The sequence below is a fragment of the Zosterops lateralis genome (assembly GCF_965231275.1).
Source record: "Zosterops lateralis genome assembly, contig: HAP1_HAP1_SCAFFOLD_49, whole genome shotgun sequence".
NCBI lineage: Eukaryota > Metazoa > Chordata > Aves > Passeriformes > Zosteropidae > Zosterops > Zosterops lateralis.
Genome location: NW_028154614.1, coordinates 456,633 through 470,884, shown reverse-complemented (window position 1 = coordinate 470,884; position 14,252 = coordinate 456,633). Strand labels below are relative to the sequence as shown.

At 48.3% G+C, this 14,252-nt stretch overlaps 1 protein-coding gene and 1 pseudogene across 2 annotated transcripts in view; one reads left to right on the top strand and one right to left on the bottom strand.

Moving 5' to 3' along the window:
* LOC310923362 (serine/threonine-protein kinase PAK 3-like) overlaps positions 1 to 14,252 on the top strand; it is a 288,333-nt gene that overhangs the window by 114,844 nt on the left and 159,237 nt on the right. The window lies entirely within an intron of this gene.
* LOC310923348 overlaps positions 13,288 to 14,252 on the bottom strand; it is a 45,162-nt pseudogene continuing 44,197 nt past the window's right edge. Inside the window, exon 2 of the transcript in view lies at positions 13,288 to 13,424. The product of the transcript in view is annotated as an uncharacterized misc_RNA (transcript). The remainder of the gene's footprint in view (positions 13,425 to 14,252) is intronic.

Genomic DNA, 14,252 nt, shown 5'->3' with positions numbered 1-14,252 from the left:
CAATCGTACCTTCTGCAAATAAATTGCAGTCAATCAAAGAATTCATTCCCAATGAGTTAACTTTCTCCTTTACAGCAGTTTATTATATTCCTCCTTATTATGATGATAGTGGGTTAAATTAATTTTTGCAGATAACTGATAAAAATTAATCTAGGCCTCCTGTGTTTAGCTAGATGTTCTTTATATTTGCAGGAATCTTTCCGTGCAGCAAAGAAAGCCTTCCGGAAGATCAAAATACATGTAAAAGAGACTTTGGCTATAGATCACTGCGGGGGACCTGCAGCACTTGAAATTTCTGCCCTGAATTCTATAGCTTGCCACAAGGAGCTGTATGATGTTTGTTGCAGTGTCCAGGTAAGTCAAGGGCAGTGGTGGGAAAGTGATGTGGTGATCTCTTTCAGGAGCTAGTAAATTCAGAATATGTAAACTGAAGGAGAAAAAAGTTACTGTATAGACTTTGTCTTGTAGCAGTTTACTTTCCAGAACAACATTGCTAGGACTAGTGTATGTGTGACTTAGTAAAAGCTCGTTTGTTTGTAGCAGCACATTCTTTCTGAAGTTATTGTTTTCTGGAATAATCTAGGGCAACATGAGCTTTTTGTACCGATTTTTAAATGTAGAAAGCTGAGAGGCATACTTAGGGGTGATTTCTATACTTGCTTGTGAATAAAATTGTTAGCGAGTGCAAATTACCCCTGTATTTTTATTTTCAGGAAGTTATTTGCTGCATGAACGTGAACCCAAAGCTTCCATGTGGTGGCGTGTGATTCCAGTGATTCCAGTTCGACTTTATTATTCCGTTATCGTTCCTGTTGAAGTTTATACAGTTATGTTTTTTAAAGTTATATGCAGTTTGCATTGTTCAAGATGGCCTCCTTTTCCCTCATAGTTTCCCGCCTTTCCCCAGTTGTCATGCCAACCTCCATCCCAGAATAGTTGTTTACCCCATTTCTGTTAACTGTCAATCTCCGAGTTATATAATCCCTCCACCCCCTGTTACATAACTACCCCTTTCCCATTGGTTTAAAGTTTTGACCACCCCACTGTTCAAGTTTGTTCCAAGTTGTTGATTTGTTCCCTGAGAGACCACCCTCGATCCCACCCCCTATTCTGATTCAATAAAAAGCCGTGGCACCCCCCCAAGCTGTTGTCTCTCCAGGACGCAGCCTCGGGAACACGCATCCCCTTGGTTCGCTTACCTGAGAGTCCCGCCTTTCTGTTTTCCGCTTCACCCACACCGCTTGCTGCGCTCGCCCGTCCCTCTGGCTAAGTGGCCCCCGGATTGTGGTGGCGGCAGGGCTGGCCGGAGCCGCTTTCCTTGGGCAAGAAGCCGACCGCCGCAGATTGGTGCCCAACGTGGGGCAGCCAAGGACGCGCTGAGACCGTACAGCTCAGCGGCGACATCTCTGGCGCAGGGCCCTCGAATTGAGAGCTCTGCGGCAGTCCGGTCCATCGGGACCCTTGCTGGATATACCATTGGTGTCGCGCCTCCCCGGTGGTAGCAGCCCTTACGGGTGCGCTCCCGGGAGGACGAAGAGGGCAGCCTCCAGCACCCAGGGAGGTCCTCTTCAGGTGTGGGTTCCCGGACCAATCCGCCTTCGACGCAGGAACCAGGGAAAGGGTAGGTAGGAGTCCCCTGAACCCTCCCCTACCCTCAAGGAGCTCAGTCCAAGCGCCCTCGTATGAGGTGGCTGGCTTGGAGGAGCTAACCGCGCGGTGCTCGCGGAGGGGGACTTTTCTCCTTCTTGCGGGTCTTTGGTGTTGTTGGTTCCTGAGCTTGTGTTGTTTTATTTATCTGTATTTCGGTTGGTGTCCCGTTGGTCCGTGCACGGGCGCGGACGGGGTTGTTGGCAGATTGGGTATCTGCCGTGGCTTTGTTAAGAACGGGAGTTTTGTGTTAAGGGTCCGGCACCTCCGGGGCGGAGGCGGCGACGGGGACGCTGCCTGACCGGGGTTTTTAGTGCTGTGTTTTTGTGTGTTGCTTTCGTTTTTACGTTGTGGTGAAGTCCGGTGGAAAAGGATGGGTGCAAGGCTTAGTGCGGAACAGAAAGGTGTCTATAGGTGTTTTGTTGGCGTTTTGACTGTTAATAAAGTTAAGTTTTCAAATGGAGAGCTCAAGCGGTTTGTCCGCAAGCTCTTCTTGCACTTCCCAAAAACAACCCCCGAGGTAGTGACAGAGCCCCGGTATTGGGAGCCTGTCATTTTTAAATTCACAGATTTGGCCGCCTCAGGAGAAGAAAAAGCGGCAAAATATTTATTTTGGTCCCGTCAGCTTAGGACCGCAATGATGGTAATGAAGGGAGTGCAAAAAGGGCAGCCTCCACGTTCTCGTTCAGTTTCCCCTTGTTCATCCCGCTGTGTGTCCCGCTCCCCCTCTCCCCGCTGCGGCATCCTCAGGGGTGCAGCAGGCAAACCCCAGCCCGCCAGCCCTGGCCCCCTCAAGATGCCGGTCCCCCGCCCGGATCAGACAAAGCCGTCTGTCCGAGACGACCGAAGGAGCCCTGGCCAGGCTCCCGAGGCTTTTTCCTTTTCCCGTTATCCTAATAAGCCCCGAGTTAGATTTTCAGTTGCGGGTGGTGAGCTCCCTCAAGATGGCGTCCGGTTGGGGAGAAGACAAGATGGCGCCGACCGCGTGGCGCGGTCCTCATCGGTGTCCTCCCTGCCCGCCATTTTCCCTTCCCCTTCCCAGCATCCCAAGTTTTCCCCAACCAATCCCTTCTGGTCTCCTCCCACTCCCCTTCAGGAACACCCCTCTCTTGAAACTCCTCCCCTTCCACTCAAGTCTCCACCCCTTTCCCAGGACCCTCCCAGCTACCGCTCCTCCCAAATCTCCGCCCCAGACCATTCCCCCGAGGGCGTGTCATTCCCACACTCCGACACGCCTCCCTCCGGCAAGCCACCCCCCCTTATAACGCGCAGTCGGTCTCGCCCCTCGCCTTCCGGTTCCCACGCCCCTTCTTCCGGTTCCCACGCTTTGGAACCGGAAGAGGAGGAAGTGGATTCCGGAAGAGACGACCCGCATACACCTTCCCTGGCCCCAGTGACGTACAGGAAGGGTAGGGGAGGGCATGAAGAGATCAAATGGCAACAGCTATCTCAGAACGTGGTTCGGGATCTAATGAAGGCCCTCAAGTAGTATGGACGTGACAGTCCATACTTCCTTGGTATGTTGGAAGGCCAGATCACCGGGAGTGATGTCGTCCCTCACGACATCAAATACCTTTTTCGATGCCTGCACTCCAGGACTGAGTTTCAGCTCTGGTTTGCGACATGGAAAAGGTGTTTGCAGGACGCCCTCCCAGGTTTGTTGGAAGATTCCGACACGGCTCTGGATAACGAGGGGAATTTAATCACACTGGCGCATCTATTAGGAGAGAAGGACTGGGAAATGCCTCAGAAACAGGCAGAAGGTCTCCCAAGGCCTTTGTTGAAAAAAGTTGCACAGCTAGCGGTCAAAGCGTTCTCCACTATGAGGCCGTCAGGGCCCATGGAGTCATATCTAGACATTTTTCAAGGGCCACAAGAGAACTTTCTGCTGTTCGTGGAACGGCTTACAATAGCCGTCGAGCAGCAGGAAGAGGAGGAGGCGGCCAGAAAGCAGTTAATAACTTCTTTAGCATTTAAGCATGCTAATCAGATTTGCAAGCAGGCCATGCTGACCCTGCCCAGAAAGCCCAGGCCGTCTCTTCAAGATTATATTGAAGTGGTCACCGAAATCGTCCCGTTGATGGCAACATCAAAGCCTGACCGCCAGGAGAACAGAAAGAAGAACATCAACGCTACAGATGTCGTTACCAACCCTGACAATGCAGCTGATGCGCAGAGAACACCCAAAACACCGAAACCATGGAGGCAGCCGTCCAGGAGTGCGGCGGACAGAACGTGCGCACTCTGCGGCAAGCGTGGCCACTGGTGGCAGGCTTGTCCGCTGAGACAAGAATTCCAACAATTTAAACAGATAAAAGGGGGAGAAGGGGAAGGCGGAAGGGGAGGAGGCTCCCATCAAAAAAACTAAGAAGGGAGCGCGGGGCCGCCCAGTGCGAAGACCCCAATCGGGCGGTCCAAGCCGGGGAAGGGGGAATGGGGAATTCGGATTTGAGCTGTACCGGACATGTCATTTTAACAGACTTTCTTTTCTCTTCTAAAGGGCAGCAGGGCAGTGCTCTGCAAAGTCCGAAGGAGATTTCACCGGACGTGACAAAAGACTCCCCCTTGAGGAGTTCTTCACCTGCTGGTAATAACACCGATGTGCCTATCTCTGTTGCAGGCAATTCTCTGACGACGACAAGCGATGGCGTCCCGTTCCATCTTCAAGTTACGGAAGGACAGTGGATCCGGGATGACGAGTGGCGCCGCGTGGCAGTCGGAAAGAATAGAGGTACCTGGCACAAAATTGGCACAACATATGTAGTCGTTGGGGACTGCAAGTTCACCCCGCCAGAGATAGAGATTGTACCCCAAACCACTCCCTCGGATCCCGAGTGGTTTGAACTCTGGCTTCGCTGCACGAACCCACCCACATATCTGTCAAAGGGACAAATAATCGCCCAAGCCATAGCATCGCTGCCAGAAAGAGTGTGTCCGGAGGGCGATTGCAGGACTTGCTACCCCCAAGTAAGACCGGTCATGCATATCACACAGGACCGACCTGAGGAGGTATGCAAGTTAAGGGTGAGTGAGGAGACCACCACCATCAAAGGTCTCCTCGACACGGGGGCGGACGTGACGGTCATACCCGAACACCTGTGGCCGTCACAGTGGCCATTACAAACTGTGGCAGAGCAAGTTGAGGGTGTAGGAGGCCTTCAATTGGCTAAAAAATCGAAGCACATGGTACAAATTAAGGGGTCCAAAGGGCGATTGGCGAATGTTAAGCCCTTTGTTTTGAAATACAAGACACCCCTGTGGGGTAGAGATGTCCTGTCCCAATGGGGGGCCATAATTGGATTACCGGACTCCCCAAAATGTATTTATGCTGCGGCCATTGAGCAGCGCCCCACTCAGAAACTGAATTGGAAAACTGATTCGCCAGTTTGGGTGGAGCAATGGCCGCTGTCCAAAGAAAAATTGAAGGTGCTGAACGAACTCGTGGAGGAGCAGCTCCGCAAAGGTCACTTGGAGGAAACCAACTCTCCATGGAACACTCCGGTGTTCGTTATCCAGAAAGCGGATAAGACCCGGTGGAGGCTTCTCCAGGACCTTCGCCAAATTAATGAAGTAATTGAGGACATGGGCTCTCTACAACCAGGGATGCCTTCCCCCGCCATGTTGCCCCAAAATTATCAATTGGCAGTGATAGACATCAAAGATTGCTTTTTTCAAATTCCTCTGCATCCTGACGACGCCCCACGGTTTGCATTCTCGGTACCTAACATCAACCGAGAGGCCCCAAGGAAGAGGTACCACTGGAAGGTGCTACCGCAGGGAATGAAAAATTCTCCCGCCATCTGTCAGTGGTACGTATCTTCCTTGCTAACCCCCGTACGTGCAGCCGCACACCAGGCCATCATCTACCATTATATGGATGATGTACTCGTGTGCGCCCCCAGCGACGACCTGTTGGCACAAGCGCTTGACCTGACAGTGACTGCACTGGTTGCTGCAGGGTTTGAGTTGCAGGAAGCCAAAATTCAAAGGGTGCCACCGTGGAAATACCTCGGTCTCGAAATTAATAAGCGGACCATTGTTCCGCAAAAATTGGCTATAAACACAAACATCAAGACTCTAGCGGATGTGCACCAGCTGTGTGGGGCTTTGAACTGGGTGAGGCCTTGGCTGGGTCTGACCACCGAGGACCTGGCGCCCCTTTTCAATTTATTGAAGAGGGGAGAGGGGCTGAGTTCCCCCAGGTCCCTCACCCCGGAGGCACGGAAAGCCCTGGAAAAGGTTCAGGAACTACTGTCCACCAGACAAGCAAATCGGTACCGTCCTGATTTGCCATTTCGTTTTATCATTTTAGGTAACCTGCCACACCTCCACGGAGTCATCTTCCAGTGGGACAGCGGGGTGACCAACATGCCCCGGAAGGACCGCGGCGGGAGGGATCCACTCATCATCATTGAGTGGGTCTTCCTTAGCCACCACCGGTCCAAAAGGATGAGTCGCCCACAGGAGCTCATGGCGGAGCTGATCCGGAAGGCCAGAGTCCGGATTAGAGACCTGGCCGGATGCGACTTTGAAGTGATCCACGTGCCGATTCGGATAAGTACGGGCCAAATTTCAAAAGCAATGTTGGAGCACCTGCTTCAGGACAACAAAGCATTGCAGTTCGCTCTAGACAGCTACACTGGCCAAATTTCAATAACTCGGCCAGCCCACAAAATTTTCAATTTGGACTCACAATTCAAATTGAGTTTAAGAAGTGTTCAGAGCAAAAGGCCGCTCGATGCCCTGACTGTTTTTACAGACGCGTCCGGAGGATCCCATAAGTCGGTAGTGACTTGGAAGGATCCTCAAACTCAGCAGTGGGAGTGTGATGTCGCTGAGGTGGAGGGATCCCCTCAGATTGCTGAGTTGGCCGCAGTCGTCAGGGCCTTCGAGAGGTTCTCTGAACCTTTCAATTTGGTTACAGATTCAAGTTATGTTGCCGGGGTAGTATCTAGAGCGGAAAATTCAGTACTGCAAGAGGTGTCCAACCCTGCATTGTTTAGTTTGCTCTCGAAGCTGATAAAGCTAGTCTCCCACCGAGAGCAACCATTCTACGTGGCTCACACAAGGTCGCACACGGACTTACCGGGGTTCATAGCGGAGGGTAACAGGAGGGCGGATGCTCTCGCTGCCCCTGTCGCTAAGGCCCCATTGCCTGACGTGTTTCAACAGGCCAAGCTCAGCCATCAGCTGTTTCACCAAAATGTACCAGGTCTGGTCCGGGGATTCCACCTGACCCGTGATCAGGCCAGGGCAATAGTGGCGACCTGTCCCAGCTGCCAGCAGCATGCAGTACCCACCTTGCATGCCGGGGTCAACCCCCGAGGGCTGAGCAGCAACGAGGTGTGGCAGATGGACGTTACTCACGTCTCCCAGTTTGGGAGGCTGAAGTGCGTCCATGTCTCGGTGGACACGTTTTCCGGAGCAGTCTTTGCCTCTGCCCACGCAGGGGAGAAAGCAGGGGATGTCATCAAACACCTCCTTCAAGCCTTCTCCTTTCTGGGCATTCCGCGAGTCATCAAAACAGACAACGGACCGAGTTATGTTTCACGGGATTTCCGCAACTTCCTCCAGCAATGGGGAGTAGAACACAAGACCGGCATCCCCTACTCCCCGACAGGCCAAGCAATTGTGGAGAGGATACACCAAAATATCAAAAGAGTCCTCAACCAACAGGGCCAAATTGCTAAATTGGAAACGCCCCAAATTCGACTTGCCAGGGCACTCTACACAATAAATTTTCTAAATTGCTCATTTGAATGTATGAATCCCCCGATCATTCGACATTTCGGAGGGAGTCCAAATTTGAAATTGGAATCAAAACCGCCCGTCCTCGTCAAAGACCCGGAGACCATGAGGGTAGAAGGACCGATGGATTTAATCACTTGGGGGCGCGGATACGCCTGTGTTGCGTCGCCTGGAGGACCCAAATGGGTTCCGGCCAAGTGGGTACGTCCTTATATCCCCAAGGCCTCCGAAAAAGTGGACCAGCAAGTGAAACATGTAGCCCTAAGGAGGAAGAGAAAGCCCGTGCGTCCGGTGAGGAGAGAAGGGTCCGCTCCTAACTTCCCCATTCCTCAATGGCTTTTTGGTTAATTTGTTTCTTTTTGTCTGTTTAAGTTGCAGAAGGACCCAGCCAACCTCCACCTGAGAGCCCCAGGAGGACAACGCCTGTTTCATCTGGCCACAGTCCTCGCAGTCCTTGGTCCGGCCCTATCCTGGGTCGTCCCTCAGCCCAAGGCTAATGTCTGGAGGACACTCGCCCGAGCCATGGGACAGGATCACATCTGCCTGTCCCAGGGCTCGGCGAAGGACCCGATAGCGTCGTGCCTGGTGGGGATCCCGTCCCAAGAGTCAGAGCTCCCCCCTGAACTCTTGTGGTGGAAGACCAACTTTAATGAGAAGCCCTTCCCAGAGTATAGCCGCCATTATAGCGTTGATCGCTCCCTTCCCTACCCAATAACCAACTCCTTTACCCTCTGGAAAAATTGGATTCAGTCAAATGTCCTCCCTGTTTCTCCTGATGAGCCCCAGGAGCTGGAACTCCTGGGGTCCTCCCCGGCCACATTTTGCGTTCAGTTTGTTTATGTTCCCATTCCCTCAGAAGAAAGATTTTATCATTTTTTGCCCGAAAAAAAGGTGTATTATACTAACCCATGGTGTAAACAAACTGCACATGTGAAAATGGCTTCCACCCTGTCCCATAAGCCCCTCACCCTTCCTAAAGGTCTTTTCCTCATATGCGGCGACAGGGCTTTCACTGGCATCCCCTCTCGCCTTCTCGGAGGTCCTTGTACCCTTGGAAGATTGAGCCTGCTCGCCCCAAACAAAACAATGATTATGGATTGGATTGTTAAGAATACCTCAATTCACACAATCCAAAAAAGAGACCTGACCGACCTCGACCCGGATTGTGAATCTGACGTAATCCACTGGTCCCAGGCAAAGGCGACTGCCATCACTATTTTTCTGCCCTGGGTATCAGTTGCCAAATCACTGGGAGAATTAGGTCGATTGGAGTGTTGGGTTGCTAAGCAGGCGAACGTTACGTCTTCCGCTTTGTCTGATCTCCTAGCCGACGAGGAAATAACCAGGAAGGCGACGCTGCAGAATCGGGCAGCAATAGACTACCTCTTACTCCTCCACCATCACACGTGCGAGGAGTTTGAGGGTCTTTGCTGTTTCAATTTGTCCTCCAGGGCTGAGAATGTCCGACAATCCATCAGGAAGATCCAGGACATGGTTCATGATATAAAGCAGGAGACCAAGGACTGGTTTGATCAACTATTTGGAGACTGGGGACTCTCTGGCTGGGTCAATTCAGCCATAAAGACTGCACTCCTGGTGTTATTACTATTATTTTTAATTGGAATCGCATTTGGAATAATTCGCCGCTACACCCGAAAAGCCATCACTGCAGCAACGACATCCCTCAGCATCAACAACGTGTGGGCAACAGTTCCCCCACTGGAAGAGATTGAGATGCAAGAGTTGCCACCCTGGGAAGACCGAGACAGCCCCGACCCAGAAGATTTCCTCCCCGAGGACGATGACTGTTTGGCATTTCAAATGCAGACACTCTGTCCTCCTCTGGATGTTGCCTCCGGTGTTGATAGAGAACTTTTCAACAGGAGAATGTAAGAAATCTTTATATTCAGTCAGACTCTTACCATTAAATGTTGTGTAGCCTACTTGTTTCCTAATTAATATAAAAATTTAAGATTTCTAAACATTAATTTGGGCAAAAACCCCTGGCCTGTAGTGAATTTGGTATATCTTTAAGGTTTAGGATAGTGTATAAATGCCAGCATGTACACAAGTGTTAACAATTTTTTTAGTGAACAGCAGAGCAATTTTCTGGATAAACTTCAGTCTCAAGAGCATATTTAATTTATCATTTAAGAAGATAATGATCATCAGATTTCCCTGTTTAGTCTCTATCTGCCTTTTTAAAGATGTTTGCATCTTTGTTCCTCCTTACTGGCCTGTTCTGTAAAAGTCATATTTACTGAGATCTGGCAGTTGATGTTACTGGGATCAACATGTTTGCCGCAACCTCCAGGCTGCAGCTGCTGTATAACATACAAGTATTAATATGGTCCCACCTCTTCTGGTTAAGAGCTGAGCAAAACCAAATCTGCCTTTTAAAAATGTGAATTTTGTTTTAAAAAAATTCACACCATGGCATAGGTTTGGTTTGTTTGTTTGTTTTTTTTTCTGTTGGATCAAGCTGCTTTTTTAGCAGGCAGAGAACAGGGTGCTTCCATATTGTCTAGAAAATTCATGGGATTGATAAGTCATAAAAAATGGCTCTCAAAAGCAAAAAACCTTACATCACTAAGGAGGTTTCCAGTAATACAATTTAGAATAGAATGGGACCCAGGTGGTGAAGAGCTTGAGAAGTCAAGGAGAGAAAGAGAGAAGATGAAAGTAGACTCTTGATAGGAGAGTGCAAAGTCATACAGGACTACTCAAAGATCCTATTCAAATATGGGAAAGTTAGCTTTTGACACTCAAAGCTATTGGCCTGATTAAAAAGCACCAACACTGTGGTATAGTCTTGGGATGCCTTCTCCACCTATTTGGTGTGTATGGCCTTAAAAAAACACATCTAATATGTTTTTGTGTGCTGCTGTGGGAGACACATACTCCCATCTTTCTGTCTATCTATCTAGATAAATGTGGCATATGTGTATCTTTACATGTATAGCATGTATATATGGCACACAGAGATGGAGCAAAACTTGTAGAAATTAAAATATCTCTGTTTATTGTGTGATAGCATTCTATAAAGGGCCAGGTAAACATCATTGTACCCTATGCCTTGCTTCATGCCTCAGGGTACAACATTGTTTTATATAACTTGCTATTGTAATACATTACTAAAGTATAGATGCACGGCTTTTAACTTTTTTTTAAAATTGCTATTTGGTATTTGTTCTGAGTTTGAATCCATAAAGCCAGATGTGTTATTTAGCCAATATTCCAGACTTGGAAAGGTAGTATACATACCTCTGAATTAATTTTTCATAGCTAAAATGTCACCGTTTCATTATCAATATATGAGGATCTTGCTAATCAAGTTGCCTCATGTCTCATAAGATACTAGGAAGTAACTTTATAGTTGAGTATTTCTGCAATGTCCTTTATAGGGAGCTTGTTTTAGCAAGGTATTACAGGAAGAGGGGATGACTCTGTCTGCCAAATTGCTGCTCAGAAGGTGTAATCTGTCAGTGGACAGAGAGGCCCTGGTTTGTGTGAGGCTTATGCAAAAAGTAAGGTCTAGTGGCCTTCTGAAGTGTGAGATGGCTTTATTAGAATGTCTGTCAGTATAAGTAAATAGTATGTTCTGCTAAGTCTGTCTTCCAAGTCCATTTCTTTTACAGGATCACATAAAGAATACGTATTTTTGTGATGTGAAAAGACACTAGCACTGTAGCTGCTTTTTATCAGCACTGATGATTTGAAACGTACTTGTCTTTTGGCACTTGTATGCAGACATATGTTGTACTGTTTGTTTCAACAGGTACTATCGTAGTTGTGACTCAGATTTCACAGCTCCCTTTGTGGTCTGGCCTGCTCTGATGGAAAATGGTACTGTACTTGTGAAGGGAGAAGTAGTCACTAGAAAAATGGTTCAGGTATGTATTTTGTTAAAGGAATACGTTAAGGGAAGTCAGTGGATTTCAACACTGTTTTTAAAATTTAAAAATATAAGTTTTTAACTGTTCCCTATATGGGTGGAGTAGTATATCAAATATCAATTAGGTTTTAGTGCCTTATCCTGTACATAGGATGAACAGTTCCATTTTCCCTAGTGTATTAATTATGCAGATGTATGGTTGTTGTCAGAGCCTGTTCTAAGGAGAAAGCTTACTGTGTTTCCTCTCTTTCCTCAAACTTTGTCTCCAGCATGGCAAGTCTGCTTGCAGAGTCTGTCTTTATTAAGCCTTCTCTCTCAGAAGAGGTTTTTCAAACTCTTCTCTTGTAGTGTTATCGCAGAAGCAAACTTAGAAGCAGAAGCTGCAGCTGTGGCCGTCGTCTTGTGCCTGGTCAAGTAAGCCTCAGCTGAATGTTTGTAGTGTTAACAGCATCAAGTATTTTTACGAGGAATATAGGCAACCTGTTCAAAATGCTGGTATGCCACATATTCATTTCAACACTGGGAATAAATGCCTTTGCTCGATGATCTTGAATGAGGTGAAGCTGAACTTACAGGTAGTTATTGCCTGGTATAATGATCAGTAGAGATACTGTATGAGAAGCAGATCATAGTTAAATTCTCAAAAGTATCAACTGTGTATCTTGGAATGGTTTCTGCCTACTCCCCTTGTTTTAGTGCCCTTCTGAATAAATAATTGGATCATCTAGAAGTAGTTCAGTCATTTTGGAGTACATATACAACACATAGGTCCTACCTCCTAGAATTAGTAACCTAAATTTACTCCTAATTTTCTAAATGCATCAAAGGAGTGGAAAATAAGTGTAGGGTGAGCAGGAAGGGAAGGTGGTACAACTAAGCTATATGAAACTTTAGCAAGTTCTGCATATGGTATGGTTACACAACATTTTTAATTATTTCTGTAAAAAATGTGTATATTTTTCTAGTTCTTTTCCCATCTTACTAAATGGAGATAGGTGCCCTCAACTTAAAATGGGAATATTGGAAATGTGAGAGGCTTTGGGTAGGGCCCAATTTTTTGTGTGTGTGCAGGCTGTGAAAAAAACCCTAGAAAGTTGTTGAACTTTGTAACAGTAGAGCTGCACTGATAGATACATGCAGATTTTCTGAATGTTGATGGGTCCCCAGATGGCTTTCTTGGGTACAGTTCTTTAGCACACCTGATTTTCCTTTTCTCTTCATCTTGCAGATGACTCGAAGCCGCAGTCTTTCAACAGTGCGGTTCAAACCTTTGTGTAAGTTGGTAACTTGGTTCCTAGGGACTCATGATATTCACATTAAGCCCTTGAATGATTGAACAAAGGAACAAAATAACATGTTGAACGTCCTTGATTCCAAAATACTTGCCCAAGTCTTAGTTTTAAATTGGGTAGCCCTTTTTTATATGTAGAAAAAGGCTAAGATTTCTGACCTGGAGATTGATTTGTTTTTTCACTCTACTTGGACCACTGTCATGGTTTCTCTCCGGTGGTTGTCTTCACTGTGGCCAGTGCTGTAGTAGTAAAACTTGCTTCCTTCCCTACACAAGAGACAGTTTGCTGCTGCACAGCTGCTGGCTTCCTGCCTTTCAAATTCCAAGGAGATGGCTAAGTGGTGACAGTGAAGTGAGGGATTTCAGGCAGTACGAATATGTGCCTATCTTGAAGCCAACCCAATTTAGAGCTTTAGAAAATATAGTTGCACTGAAATGTATCTTTTTCTTCCATAGGCCGCTAACATGTTCCTACGGTGCAGTGCCTCTGGATTCAACAACTTTGCTGGTGCCTTTTCTCTTCAGAAATACCTCAAATCTCTCAATAATGTGCATGACAATTGTCAAACAGAGTTTGTGTTCAGTGTGTTTTTTAGAATTATAGAAGGCTTATTTATAATTTTAGAATGAAAGCATGAGGCATGTCTACCACGGCTCAATAAATCCCTTACAATTGGCGCCCGAATAGCCAATTCCCCTTTCCCTCTTAAAAGAGCTGTGTTGGGTTCAGGTCACTAAGACGGCGGATCTCGGCGCTGCGCCTTGCTTCATCGGAAGGAGTCGTCAGGCCACTTCGCCCAGAGGAATACACCGGTATTCTCTGCCGATACGCGCTGCCGAAGCCTGAGGGTTGCAACGGTACCGAGTAAGCATGGACAGGCAAGCGGCGTATGAACTTTTTACTACTTTTCTTAGGAAGCGGGATATTAAGGGTGTAGATTTAGATAAAGATCTGCCAGCGCTTTTGGCGCATGCGCTCTCGTACGGGTTCTTTTCAGACCCTCATAGTGTTCATGATTTAGCTGAGTGGCGCAGATACGGAGATCGTTTGTGGGATTTAGTGTTAGATGATGATAAGCCAGCAAAAAAGATGAGTAAATTTTGGAAAGTAGTGCAGAATGCGTTACTTCTGGTTCAGGCGGAAAAACGAGCGGCGGAAAGCGCTCGGTTAGCGCAGGCGCGAAACCGGGACTACGATCCTTCCGCACCTAATCCCCCTATGTTCGCGTCAGTAGAAATCCCAGAGGCCCCCCCGCCAGCTCCCCCTTTTCCTGCCGCTCCCCCGCCAGCTCCCCCTTTTCCTGATAATCCTGCCGCTTCTCCGTCAGCCCCCCCCCTTTTCTTATAATCCTGCCGTTCCCGCGCCGGTCCCACCGTCAGCCTTGTCCGGCTTGCCGCCGGTACTCCCATCTGCCGTTCCGGTTCCGCTCGGACCACCCCCCCCTCCCAGTAATGCCACGGAGCCGTTCCCCGGTGCCCTGTCGGATATCGCGGAGGCTAAGGCAAAAAAGAGAAGGGAGGCATGGGCAGCGTTGGCTAAGCAAGGCATTAATGACGGCGACTTAGATCTGGCAGCAGCGGCCCAGGAACAAGTTCCGGCAATGTCGCTGGCGTTCCCTGTCATTTTTCACCAGCGGCAAGGGGCGCCCCCAAGAGCGGACGTGACACAGT